At 42.9% G+C, this 15,127-nt stretch overlaps 1 protein-coding gene across 5 annotated transcripts in view; it reads left to right on the top strand.

Annotated features, from left to right (window-relative positions):
- SORCS2 (sortilin related VPS10 domain containing receptor 2) overlaps positions 1–15,127 on the top strand; it is an 843,749-nt gene that overhangs the window by 205,694 nt on the left and 622,928 nt on the right. The window lies entirely within an intron of this gene.

Genomic DNA, 15,127 nt, shown 5'->3' on the forward strand with positions numbered 1-15,127 from the left:
TTGTGTGTGTATGGGGGTGGGGGGGTGAGAAAACCTGGATTTATGCTGGAAATGGCCCACCTTGATTATCATGCACATTGTAGGGAGAGTGGTCACTTTGGATAAGCTATTACCAGCAGGAGAGTGAGTTTGTGTGTGTGTGGGGGGGGGGGGGGGTGAGAAAACCTGGATTTGTGCTGGAAGTGGCCCAACTTGATGATCACTTTAGATAAGCTATTACCAGCAGGACAGTGGGGTGGGAGGGGGTATTGTTTCATGGTCTCTGTGTGTATATAATGTCTACTGCAGTTTCCACGGTATGCATCCGATGAAGTGAGCTGTAGCTCACGAAAGCTCATGCTCAAATAAATTGGTTAGTCTCTAAGGTGCCACAAGTACTCCTTTTCTTTTTACATTTGGAAGGGGCTTTTTCTTTCCATAGTGGAAAGAAGTCATGAGAAAAATAAAGTAACATTTATGTCAGCTGATGGGAATCAAATCAAGTGCAATGGAGTGGGTGATCTTTATTGATGACTAGGTGGCAATGATACATATCACCCTCTCAGCAGAACTTACCAATTGTAAAGATTGTTTCCTTCCTAAATGTAACAGGTGAAGGTTGTCATGCTAGATGGATGGAATGAATTTGAGAGGACTTTGAGGATTCTTTTAGGCATGTAATTGAAGGGAATCAAGAGAGAGCCTGTTAATCTTTGAGGTACAGCAATGAAAATGTTATCATCTGTCTGTGAGCTTGTCACTTGATCCAGAGAAAGAAACAAACTAACTATTGATACTTTGAGACCAGAGGAACTTGTTTCTGAGCAGTTTGTATGTGTGGTAAACAACTAGTTTACTGCTTGCCTTTGCTTAATTGAAAGCTACAGGAGGTTAATAAACCACTGAAATGTTTTAACAATCAGGGGCTTGGCTGAAGTACAAAATCGGGATTTGAAATAGCATTAAGGTCTTGATATAAATCCACAAAAGCAAGGAACTTCAGAGCTAAGGCTTTCAATTCATCATTGACATAACATGTTGTCCCCAGGCATTCCTACACACATGGTAAAAATTAAAGTGGCTTTGCAACCTAACTCTAGCATTTGCTATTGAGATCCCTGTAATGTCCAGGCACGGGGGGATGAGTTAAGAATAGAATTACAGTTTGGTTCTGAATTTTCTTGCTTCTGTTAGCATCAGGGGGTCTTGCAGCAACTATCTCAACACACAAAACTTGAGTTTAAATTCCTTTTCCTTAAAGATTATCTACTTAGGTCCCAATCTTACAATTTACAATGTGGGCTAGATATCAGTTGGCACACCAGTCCATTTGCACATTGCAAATTGTAGTACTGGAGCCTGAGACTGCAATTTCTTTGGGGGCAGGGCCCCTTCTTGTTTTATGTCCATACTGTGCTCTGATTCTTGACTGCAGTCTCTAGATGATACGACATTACCATTATAAGTGCTAATAGAACAATAGTATTATCATAAAATTTGATGTCAGCCATATTAGGCTGCAGTCTCTTTCTCCAAATCAGTACTGTATACTGTTTAGGGACACAAGCACTCCATGTATTTTAATATTTTTGTACTTATTAAAATAGTGTAATGAAAAGTGACTTTTTCTGTCCATCATTTCTAACAAACAGGAGTGTCCTGGCTAAGAGGCACTGTCTATAGTGAAGCAAGTTCCAGACTGCACTAAAGGCATTGAACTAGGAGAAGAGAATTAAATGCTGTATGCACAATGATGTAGTAAGCAACACGCTTAGTATGTAGCAAACACAAGTGTTCCTCATGGTGCTGAAGCATACAAAAATGTTGAATGAGCTACTATTTCTGCTCAGTAGCTGAGTTTCCAACTTAAATATTTTCTTGCTTCAAAACACCAGAACTCCCTCACAAGAGCTGCCTATTCTTATTGCTCAAATTAAGGTCTAGATCTTAGAATCTGATCTGTGCGGGCAGACTCTTATGCCTGTGTGTGGAATCCTGTTAAAGTCAATGGGGTTCCAGTGTGTGTGGAGGTCTGCTCCTGCAGTTCACATTGTGGCATTGGAGCCCAAGTCATGGCTTTGGTCTAGAGTTAACTGGATGAGAAACTGGCTGGGCTACCATCCCCTTTTTCCATTGAGGGAAACTGGGGCATGGCAAGTGTAGTTTCAGGTGTAATATCGGCTTCTTTTGTCTACTTCCTTCCCCTCCTGCACGAATTGGTGTTTGATATGTTGCAGTCCTATCTCCTAATTTAAATAAAAAGTTTCTGTCCCGTCTTGCTAGGTGATAGACCCCCTCCCCCCCGCCACCTCAGTACACAATAGAATCTGTGATTATGGCCCGAACCTTCAAATACTTATGCATATATTTAATTTTGCATGTGTGTTACCCATTCACACATAATAGCTTCTCCACGTCCTGTACTCCTGGTAGGGTCGCCTATGGCGGCAAGGTCGAAGGTGAGGTTTCAGACAAAGTGCAGCCCAACACAACACATCCCAGTATAAGACCTCAATGGCAGAGCAGGCGGATGAAACAGGATCACCTCTCAATGGCTGCGAAGGCAGACGAAGGCTGCAACGGTGGAGAAACCCCCGGTCGTCTTGGACCTCCTTGGCACTGGACACAGGCTCCTCTTCCGCCAAGATTTGTGTGACTGCTGATGTGTGACATATTAAGCTACTCACGCACAGGCTTCTCTCACAGGAAGAACTTTTTCCCCACCTCCACGCATAAAAGTCCTGCAGCGATGGATGAGTGGCGTCAGGGACAGGTGAAGTGATCACCTGGAGTCCCTAGTCATAGAATCATAGAATATCAGGGTTGGAAGGGACCTCAGGAGGTCATAGAGTCCAACCCTCTGCTCAAAGCAGGACCAATCCCCAACTAAATCATCCCAGCCGGGGCTTTGTCAAGCCTGACCTTAAAAACCTCTAAGGAAGGAGATTCAACCACCTCCGTAGCTAACCCATTCTTGTGCTTAGTTACAGACCCACATGCAGGCGGAAGATGGTCATCATATGTCCCTGGGCTGGGATACAGAGGCATTTTCAGCAGCAGCGGTCATGACTGAGCAGGCCTTTTTAGGAACCCCTTTGCTCACCCCATATGGGGAAGGGGCTAGAAAAGGTGCCCCAAACATTGACTATCCCACCATACCTGACTGGATAACCATGTCCAGAGGAATTACTCCCAATGCAGTGAAAAAATGAACATTTTTTTAAAACTTGGAATGTCCGTACCCTACTAGACGACTCAAAAAGTTAAAGACCTGAACACAGAACAGCAGTTATTGCCCAAGAACTCTTGAGGTACATCATCAACATTTCTGCTGCCAGCAAGACAAGACATGCAGGTGAAGGCCACTTGAGGAAAGAGGGTGGTGGTTACACTTCCTTCTGGAAAGGAAAACCAGCAAGCGACAGGTGAATACACAGTGTTGGCTTTGCAATCAAGAACCTTCTAGCCAACTGCCTGCCTGAGCTCCTTGTCGGCATCAATGAGCGCCTTATGACCCTCCACATCCAATTGGTCAATAAGTCATTTGCTACCATTATCAGTGCACCAACACTTGACGCTGATGAAGAACAGAAAGAATCATTCTACACTGACCTTGATAAAATTCTGTCTATTCCAAAAACATATAAGATAATTCTCTTAGGGAACTTTAGTGCAAGAGTTGGCTGAGATTCTAAAGTATGGAGTACCACCATTGGGAAGGAAGGTGTGGACAAGACCAATTCCAATGGCATCCTTCGAATGTATCGAATCAGCAAATGTGCAGAGCATGATCTTGTGATCACAAACAAATTTTCAGAGAAAGCAACATGTACAAAACAATTTGGCAACATCCCCGTTGGATTGTACCGAAGCAATCCAAATCATACAGCTGGCAATACAGCATCCAAAGACTTCAATCCTCAGTGCACCAAGAGAACTTCCAAACACTCCTCAGTGGAAAAACTGGCTATATGCACACCTGGAAATGACAACACAAGTGTTGTAGAAGACTGGGAAGCCCTAAAACAGACCATCCATGAGGCTTGCACGGAATCCATCAACCTTGTTACTTGCTACCATCAGGACTGGTTTGATGACAACAACATTGAGATCACAGACCTTTTGAACCAGAAGAGAAAAGCTTTCTTCGACTGGCAAAATCATTCAGTGAGAAGCAGAGCTCTTTTCATCAGCTCAAAGCTGAAGTTCAAAGGAGGATCTGAGAAATTAAAAACAAATGGTGGGAGGACAAAGGAAAAGAAATCCAAATATTCGCTGACAGACATGATATGCGGAGCTTTTTTTGTGAGACAAAGACTCTGTAAGGACCAAGCTCATGTGGCCTCACCCTGCTGAAATCTAGAGATGGTAGTACCCTTCTTAAAGATAATGAATCCATCAAAGAGCTCTTGAAGGAACACTAACAAAAGCTTTTAAATTGAGAATCAACTGTGACTGATGACACCATTGACTCTATCCCTCAGCACCCAATCTGGGAAACTCTTGCCAACCTACCAACACCTGAGGAGGTCCGCAAAGCAATTAAACAAATGAAAAAAAATAAAGCACCAGGTCCTGATGGCATACCAGCTGAAGTACTGAAAGTGGGGGGAGAAACACTGACTAACAAGCTTCACTTGCTGCTCCTCAAAATCTGGTGCACTGAAGAAATCCCTGCTGACTTTTGTAATGCTACCATAGTCACCATTTTCAAACAGGGAGACAGGGCCGACTGTGGCAACTATTGAGACATTGCCCTCCTCTCCATTGCTGGGAAGATTCTTGCTGGAATCTTACTGAATTGCCTGCTCCCTCTTGCAGAGGAAGTACTTCCAGAGTCCCAGTGTGGCTTCAGACCATCATGAGGCACAACCAACATGACTTTTGCAGCCAGGCATATCCAGGAAAAGTGTCAAGAATGACCCCAGGAGCTGTATATGGCCTTTATCGATCTGACCAAAACCTTTGACTCTGTCAGCCGTAAGGCTCTGTGGAAAATCATGTCAAAGTTTGGCTGCCCAAGCAAATTTATCACCATTGTAAGACTCCTTCATGAGCAGATGACTGCCTCCATCCTGTGCAGTGGCTCTACCTCTGAGCCCTTTTGTCGTCCGAATTGGTTTAAAACAAGGTTGTGTACTCACACCCACCCTTTTCTCCGTATTCTTAGCAGCTATGAAAATGTTAACCCAAGACTATTTGCCACAGGGCATTGGCATCCAATATTGGACTGACAGCAGCCTCTTCAACCTTTCTCGTCTCCATGCCAGAACTAAAGTAATATCGGCAACAATAACTGAACTCCAGTACGCAGATGATTCTGCTGTAGTTGCACACTCAAAGGAGGATCACAAACGGCCCTTAATTGCTTCTCTGAAGGTTACAAAAGCCTAGGGCTAACTCTGAACATCAGCAAAACAGAAGTTCTCCATCAGTCAGCTCCAGGTCAATCATCAGACCCAGCAAGGAAGATCTACATTGACAAAAAGAACGGGAAAATGTAGAATACTTTGCCTGTCTTGGTAGCCATCTCTCACAAAGGGCAGACATAGATGTCGAGATTCAGCACAGAATCTGCTATGACAGCCTTGCATTTGGTGGACTGTCTTGCCAGGTGTTCAACAATCACAACATCAGAACACACACTAGACTTTTAGTTTATAAAGTGGTGGTAATCCCAACTCTCCTCTATGGTTGTGAGTCTTGGGTGACCTTCAGAAAACACCTGAAAAATTTAGAACGTCAGCACCAGCATTTTCTTCGTAAGATCCTCAACATAAAGTAGGAGGATCTCTGCACTAATGCCAGTGTCCTCACAGAGGCCAACATCATCAGTACTGAGGCCCAGATTATCCAGCACCAGCTGAGGTGAAGCGGGCACTGTGTGCACATGCCTGATGTACACTTACCAAAACAACTGCTGTATGCCCAACTCACCAAAGGAGAAAGGAAATGAGGAGGCCAAAAGAAACACTTTAAAGACAGTAAACATCAAGAGATGTGGCACCAACACCACACACTGGGAGACAGTAGCCCAGGATGGGGATAACTGGTGAAAACTTGTCAGAGGGAACATCCATTTTTGAGGAAAATTGCCTTGCCCTGGTCTCAGAAAAGCTCCAGGAAAGAAAAGACAGACAACTGTCATGCAGCAATCATGGCCCAATTCTGACTTCCAACACCACCTGCCAACGAGCCTGTGGCTCAAGTATCAGACTCCTCAGTCATCAAAGGACTCATAAAAAATAAACACTTGTGAAAGAGATCATCCTCGACCTCGAGGGATCGATGACATATAATAGCATTGACCTCAGTGGGACTGTTTGGATGCATAAAGTTATTCAGGATCAGAGACTGCCTGTCTCTCCAAGAAAAAACATGAATCTGACTGTAAAAAACAACAACCACCCACTGACAAATGAACACAAAAATTATTATATTACATCAGATCAATGGTCCATCTAGTGCAGTCACTGTCACTAACATTGGCAAGTGCCTACTGCTTCAAAGGCAGGTGCAAGAAACCCTATAGCAGAGGTGAAAGTAAGCCGGTACGCCCTGGTACGGCATACCGGCAAGAGCCGGATTACCGTACTGGGGCAGCCAGGCTTCCCCAGGGGGCAGTTTAAAGGGTTTGGGGTTCCCAGCAGTGGCTGGAGCCCCATGCCTTTAAATTGCCTCCAGAGCCCTGTTGCTGGAGCCCTGGGGTAGCGGCTGCAGGGCTCTGGCGGCTATTTAAAGGGCCCCAGGCTCCCCTGCTTCTACCACCCCGGCCCTTTAAATAGCCTCTGGAGCCCCGCCGCCACTACTTCAGGGCTCTGGGGGCAATTTAAAGGGCTGGGGCAGTAGAGCAGGGGAGCCCCAGGCCCTTTAAACAGCCCCCAGAGCCCTAGGGTGGGGGGGGCCGGGTGCTATTTAAAGGGCTGGGGCTCCAGTGGCCTCTGCCGCCCCGGTCCTTTAAATAGCTGCTGGACCCCCGCTGCTTCCCCAGGGCTCCGGTGGCTATTTAAAGGGCTGGGCTGGTAGAAGAGGGGAGCCCCGGACTGCTGCTACTGCTACCCTAGGGGGGGCACTTACCTTACAGGGTGGGCTGGGGCTGGCTCTGACCCCCTCAACCCCGCCCCTTCCACCCTAGGCCCCGCCCCTCCCCTCCTGGGGGCCAGAACTGGCCCCAATGTACCTGTAAGTCACTGGACTTACTTTCACCCCTGCCCTATAGTGGGCAGCTATGGGTTACTACCAAATGCATCTCATCAATGCTAATGATACTGAGCTCCGCCATCAGCTAACTGGGAAAAAAAATTTCTGCGAAGGATTACGGTACGCGTAGCAGGAGCACTTACACTGTGTTGATAGCCCTTCAACTTCTATATTTTTGATTTTGCAGCCTTAGTTGTACACCATGAAGTTTCTATTTCTCATGTATTTTGTTGGGTTAAAACAAACAAAAACATCTTGAGCTCAGTAACACTAGTGCTTACCTGTTTCCAGGTGCATGCTTTAAAAAAAAAAATTGAACTTCCCCCCCTCTGCATTCCTCTTTATCCCTTGTGCCTGTGTCTCACTGATCTCTTCTGTCACTTCAAACCATCATTCTCATCTCCAGTTCCTGCTGTTTGGAACAGTCATGTTGTATCCCTCTACTTCATCAACTTGCCTTATTGACTCTCCATTACCCATTGGATTTATTCTGAAAACATGTCTTTCCTCCCTCGTTTATATCTCTTAATTTCTCCCTCCCACAGTTATTCATTATTTCAGCCATTAACTGTATTTCACTCTGTCAGAAAGTTTGTTTGTTTGTTTGAGAGATTCTATAGAGGATGAAGTTGTATAATATTTGCTTGATTATGTTAATTCTACCTGGTGCTTATCTTTCTGCAACAATGACATTTGTTTGCTTGAAATGTTCCATATCACTTCACATCTCTGTGTTGCAAAACTGCATAATCAGGTTGTCTTATCTATGCTGATTATATAAATGAGTTTGGATAGTGGGGAGGGACAGTATGATTATTTTGCTACCATCGCCTATTAAAGTGAACGACAATTTTTTTATTAGAAACATAAAGAAACATTATGCTGCCACCCACGATTGCTGTTGTAGCAAGTGTGAGGGGAAAAGATATCAGAGGAAAATGCTTTGACATGGAAGTATTTCTATGTTTTCTGGAAACTTTTACACAGTGAGCATCATTCTGATGTCTCATTCCGATGTCTTGATTTGCCCGATGAGCAGAGTTAGTCCCAGCAGGCCTGATGCCTCTTCTCTGCCTTAAACTTGATGTAACTATTTATCCCAGTACAATGTGTATGAAAACTATCATTCTGATAGGATGAAGCATTTCGTGTCTCCTTTGCACAGATGTAAATGACCATCCATGGGGCACAGTAGGGTAGAATCCAGACTACATGTATGGGACAGACTAAGGCCAGGTCTACACTACAAACTTTTGCTGACATTGGGACATTAGAGCGTGATCAACCTAGCTGTGCCAGCAAAAGCCCCTCGTGTAGATGCAGTTATACTGGCAAAATTACACTTTTACCAGTATAGTTTATTCCACTCCCTGCCACTGCCCCAGCTGCAGTGAACTGATACTGATAAAAGTAAAAATTTTCGGTTATAAGCTGCTTCCATTTCGGAGCTCTTTCTTAGTATAGAATAGCTATACTGGCAAATTTCAGAGTAACAGCCGTGTTAGTCTGTATTCGCAAAAAGAAAAGGAGTACTTGTGGCACCTTAGAGACTAACCAATTTATCTGAGCATGAGCTTTCGTGAGCTACAGCTCACTTCATCGATGCATCCGATGAAGTGAGCTGTAGCTCATGAAAGCTCATGCTCAAATAAATTGGTTAGTCTCTAAGGTGCCACAAGTACTCCTTTTCTTTATACTGGCAAAGCCTTCCAAGTGTAGAGCTGGCCTAAGAGAGTTCAGGGAGGAGACAAGTACTGCATAACTTTGCTCCAGTGTCAGTTAACATTCTAGCTTGTCCTACTCATGTGTGTGTACAAGAGCGTTCTTTACTAACGTGCAAAATGGCTTTGTGTCAAGGAATAGCATTGTCATGTTCGGGAAAACTGCATTTTCTGGCACAGATGAGCTGTGGTTTGTGCTCCCAAGGAATGATGTTTTCCTTTGCTAGGTATTTCACAAATGAATTCCTTAGTCTGAATTTGATGCCATAGTGTGTGGATCCATGTTATTCCTCAGTGGTGAGGTGTACAGAACCCCAAACATACGCAGCAGTCTGTTATAAGGCAACATAGCCAAAGCCAAGAAGCCTGCAACTACCACTTTCATTAACAGTAATTATCCTTGAGCAGCCGTGATAGGAGCAGAACCCTGAATGGTAATTAGCTCCAATTGTTATGTGATGCATTTTCAGGTTCCTGTACTATTTTTTTCTCCCTGTTTAAGAATAGACCGAGGGGACAGCAATAAATTCTGGTTCCTTGCTGTTAGAGGGCAGAGCACTGAAATAAGAATGGCTATGCAAAGCCTTTTTCTGCCTTTTTTGGGTTTAGAGCTAGTTGTTCACTGCTCAGTCCAAATTAGGATGTTTTTTAACATGTCAAAATGGGCTCTGTTACGATCAGAAATCCTCCTGCCTTTCTGTGCTTCAGAGTCTTCACAGCAATGAGAACATTTCGCTATCCCTTTTCTCAGCGCCTGTATTGTGCTGTTTAGTTATATGTTGTAGTAAATTAAAGTGACAGTTACTGCAGACATGCTTCAGTTCAGATTTGTTGTATTTGTTGACGTATGTGTGCGTGTCACTGGTGAATAGAATTACCAGACTGGCACACTTACTGCCGTTGAAAATCTTCCCAATCATTGAGACTGTTTAGCTTTTTTTATCTATCAACTAATATCCATTCTCAGTAGAAGTTAAATCATATACCTACATGAAAGGATTTTAAATATTTTGAATATGTCTTTAACGTACACTCTGATAGATATGTCAATATCCTGGACAAACCTTATTGAATAATATTTCAGTATTTTAGGAGTATTAAAAACATATTAATGCAATTGTGTATTACTGTGGGAATTTCGGGAGGAGGCATGACTAATATAAAGCCTGGGAAGTGCTATGAGCTTCAGAGGACTCTCTGAAACATTTGCTAGACAAACAAAGTTAAGTGGGATCCTAGGAAGTACTTGGGAGGAGGGAAAGGCAACTTCTCACCTCCAGACCCAGCAGTTTTGAATCTGTGCCCTGAGGAGAAACCCTTTGTCTGCTGATTGCCTGTTACATGAGGACAAGATCAGAGGCCCAAACTGGGTAAGAGTGGCTCACAGATTCATGGGGTTTCAGAGTAGTAGCCGTGTTAGTCTGTATCCACAAAAAGAAAAGGAGTACTTGTGGCACCTTAGAGACTAACAAATTTATTTGTTGTTTGTTATTCATGGGGGTGGTTCTGAGTTACTTGCACCAGGCCTATTGGTTGAAACTATAATGAAGAATAGAATTATCAGACACGTAGATAAACACAATTTGTTGGCTTTTGAAAAGGGAAATAATGCTGCACTAATCTATTAGAATTCTTTGAGTGTGAGCAAGCACATGGACAAGAGGAGATATAGTGTACTTGGACTTTCAGAAAGCCTTTGACAAAGGCTCTAAATCAAAGAAAGCAGTCATGGGATAAGAGGGAAGGAAAGCAAAACAGGTCTGCTTAGACAGTCTGTCTTGCTGGGGAATTCACAGGATAGACAGGGAACTGGGCAGCCTGGAATAATTTGGTCAGGAGGGAGAGAGACATGCAACTCTGCTCAAGAGAGGGGACCACTGGGGAGCCAGAAACTTGAAAGTATGTGCCCTTGCTGGACCACCACGGTGAGAGGAAAATAGAGGTCTAGTTGCCCTGAACTGTGATATACCCTTTATGAAAGTTCCTTAGCTATTATACACTCACATCAAGCAGTTGCTCTTTATAGCCTGTATTAAGTTCTTATTGTAACATCCCTTCTTGAAATGAGACTGAGTTATGAAAGGATTAATACATTTCTTTGCATATAAAACAAATCTGGTAAAGATCTGATCAACTCTGTCCTGGCCTGTGGGTAATAATAGTCCTTCACCCTTAACTAATACTGCTCATCTTCAAAGCTCTTCACAAACATTAGTTAATTAACTCTCACAACACTATTGAGGCAGGTAAATATCTTAGTTTTTTATTGTGGTGGGAGGTAAATTGAAGCAGAGAGGTTAAATGACTTGTCCAAGGCAACAGAGGGGGAATCTGTGTCACAGCTAGGATTAAAACTTTGTGTTCTTGGCTCCCAATCCTGGGCTCAGGTCACTAAGACATTCTGTTTCTCTGTGAGCGCAGTCCCTGGGAATTGCTGAAGGGAGCTTTGGGTGAGAATATAGAACAAGGAAAGGGGAAAATGTGGAAACAAGAGGAGAATCCTACTAATCTCTAATTGTGCATTAAAACAGGGTGGCTCAGTGCTGCTATCTTCCCCTCTTACTCTTTGTGAAACCTATGAAAAAAAGCACTTGGTAACTTACTTCTTTGAAGGTATGTATATACTTAATGGCAGTTTGTAGAATACCAACACTGCATACCTTTGCACGGGTATAAATCGCAGTATACATGGTTAGGCATGGCTTAGGTGAATGGAGGGGAGAGTGCCCTACATTTCTGAACCTCCTGGGTAAATAACTAACATGACTCTATACCTGCCCAAGCAGAGCCTCCCCATTCTGCACTGCTGTTTTTAGCAGTGTAGTGTCCAGCACCTGGAGCCTTTCACTGCAGCTACATGTGTAGTGCCTGTACTCTGCATGTTTCCAAAAGTGTAGGCATAGCCTTAAAGAATGCCAGGTAGATTAAGAATGGAAGATATTCAGAAATGCAAGTACTCATACTGTACCCTGGAATGCTAGGATAAGGAATGGCAGTGAAGGATTTTGGAAGTGAGGGGAGTGGTACTTTTTATACCATATTGTATTCCATGTTCTTTGTAGGAAAGTTGCCCTGGGGTGAGCTCGCAGTGACCCAGATTTTAATAACGTAGATCTGGAGACAGGTATTGTTGTATGTTCTATTTCAATATATTAATATACACATAGTGGATTTGTGGGATACATTTTTCTCTTAATATTTTTTGTTCAAGTTCTGTGTTTCTACATATGAAAATATTCTCATGTCATATATGGAGGATAAATGAGGATTTGGGGCCTGATCTTCTGAGTTGCTGAGCACCTTCTGTGAGATTACTTAAGTGAGAGTTGAGAATACTCTGCACCTTCATGCAGGATGCTGGGCACCTCGTGGGATTGGGCCCTTGATGTACAGAAATCTTTTGGTGTTTCTAAGGAACATTATCAAAGATTGCAATCAACAGTGCAATACACCTACTAGTTATTCACTTCATTCTAAATTGCATTTGGGGATTAATGGTAGAAATCCCTGTATTTGTAAAACAAGTGTGAGTTTCACAGACCCATGCTTACAACTGAGGTGGTATGATATAGAATATCCTTTGCACATCAGTTAATGCACCATTGACAGTGATTACCCTTTGTGGGGAAAATAGAACCGTACTGTAGCAGAACTGAGGTATGAGCAAACAATGAATGCTGTGTACTGCGGTATTGTTTAACCTCTGTACATTGCATGGATGGTAGTAGGGATTATTACCTAATTGAAGCTAAAGCCCAGGGCTAGGAGTCAGGAGATCTAGGTTCTGGTTTTGCTACTCTCTTGTTCTGAGAGTTGAGGCAAGTCATTTAACTCAGTAAAAAGAAAAGGAGTACTTGTGGCACCTTAGAGACTAACCAATTTATTTGAGCATAAGCTTTCGTGAGCTACAGCTCACTTCATCGGTTCCTGTAGCTTACAAAAGCTTATGCTCAAATAAATTGGTTAGTCTCTAAGGTGCCACAAGTCCTCCTTTTCTTTTTGTGAATACAGACTAACACGGCTGCTACTCTGAAACCTGTCATTTAACTCAGTGGTTCTCAACCAGGGGCCCAGGGCCTCCTGCCGGGGGGGGGGGGGGGGCGGCACAAGCAGGTTTCAGGGGGTCTGCCAAAATAAACCAGAGAGCAGGGCCAACATTAGACTAGCTGGGACCCAGGGCAGAAAGCCCAAGCCCAAGCCCCGCCACTCAGGGCTGAAGCCAAAGCCCGAGCAACTTAACTTTGCAGGGCCCCCTATTGCACGGGGTCTTGGGCAGTTGCCTTGCTTGCTACCCCCTAATGCCAGCCCTGGCTTTTAATCTAGTGCATATGCAGAAAAACAGTTGTTGTGGCACAGATGGGCCATGGTGTTTTTATAGTGATTTAACTTGTCTCTACCTAGGCTTTCCCCAGTCTAAAATGGAGGTCATACTTGCCTGTTTCATAGGGGTCATGAGTGATGTAATTAATGTTTACACTTCTGTGACGCTCCCTCTGAAGATCTTAAAGCACATGAAAATGTATTGCTATGGAATCCTATGGTGAGTGAGGCAGTTGCAGCTCTGGGCCCATGCTTCCTGGTAAAGAGACGAGTGTTGTGATAAGGTGGGCTAGAGCTGGGTGAAATGCGAAGGAATGCATGGAAGGGTGTGGAGATGCATCGTCTTGATGGCAGTTTTCTGAGGCTTTAAAATGACAATCTACTTAATTAATAACTGAATCCTTCTAAGAAATTTCCGTCTCCATTTTTTTAATCCCCCTTCAGCATCTGTTCGCCTGTAGACTAGATTGGATTCCACATCTTTAAAAAACAAACAAAAAGTGCTTCCAACATTAACTGTACACACTCCCATGAGTTTTTTCCTCTGCATTTTTTATAGCCTTAGACCCCAAATGATGTGAGATTTTAACTCTGCAGGTTGCTTACTGATGTTGTCCACAAGGTTCAGTCACATACTAGCCAGTCCTGCAGAGGAACAGGAGCAAAAATTTTCAAGGTGTCTAAGATTTGGCTTCTAAATCCATATGTAGATTCACAAATAGGAATTGTCCTGGTTTCCAGATAAGTGATTGATACCTGCATGTCCCACTGAATTTAGTGGGAGCACAGGTTGCTCACCACATTTCTTAAATAAAATCAGCTTGATTTTAGGACTGTGGATTTAGTAGCAATTAGACTCATATATTTGAAAATTTGTGCCAGAATTCCCAAACTAATTGTTTATATTGATAACTAATCTTGAAGAAATCATATGAAACCACAGATGGTGGTCTTTTAAATCACATGAATAGCAGAAAGAGGGGAACGATTTGTGTGCGGAAAGAACTCCTGTTTACAAACATCTTAATCTCATTTACTGAGGATAGAAGACTTGGTTAGGCCACATTTAAATGAAAGGCATTATCAATAAATTGCCCATAGACAATGTGTGATTAAAATGTGACTAGGATTTCTCGTCCTGTCAGAGGTGGCCTATAACATCTTACCAGTTATATCTAAGGTAAAACGGTAAAGCTGTCCAAGTATCTACACTATTCCCTTGGGTTCCCCAATGCTTTTTATTGCAAATATCTTGAATATTGCAAATATCCAGGTTATCTAAGAGGAAATAATTATTCAGTTACCTAAGACAATTGGTGAGTTTTAAAGAGCTGTCATTGTATGCAAACCTACATATTTGTTTCCCCTTCAAAGTTATAATTTCTGATTCACTTTTTTACTGCCTGTGTCTAGACTGTCATGTTTCTTTTAATTTGTGTGACCTTATTACTCAATAACATTTATCAAGGAACCATGTCCTGATATATATGCCCCCTGTGCTTTGGACTATTAGAAATGGATAGTTCAAAATGTGCCTCTTGATTTCAAAATGCTTTCCATTTTGGTCTTGTAACGCAAACCTTTTTCATTCATCCTTTTAACCACTTTAGTGGGAATGTTTCTCTCAGGAGTAGCTATGGCTTTCTAGGTTAAATTACACGCCTGTGTTGTTGTTTGACTTCACACAGACATGTGATGCTGCAAATTATGAAGATGTTATGGATAATCACAGCCAGTACAATCTGGAGAGGCTGCAGGATTTCAGATTATAATATGGAAGAAATGAGAGAGGAAGAGGATAATTTTATTAAGAAAATTTTATAAAAAGTTTAATGAGAAGCCCATCAAACTGGCTTAAATTTCTACAGTAAAAGATAAGGGACCATATTGACTTGGGGCTGATGCCA

The sequence above is a fragment of the Caretta caretta genome, chromosome 4, assembly GCF_965140235.1.
Source record: "Caretta caretta isolate rCarCar2 chromosome 4, rCarCar1.hap1, whole genome shotgun sequence".
NCBI lineage: Eukaryota > Metazoa > Chordata > Testudines > Cheloniidae > Caretta > Caretta caretta.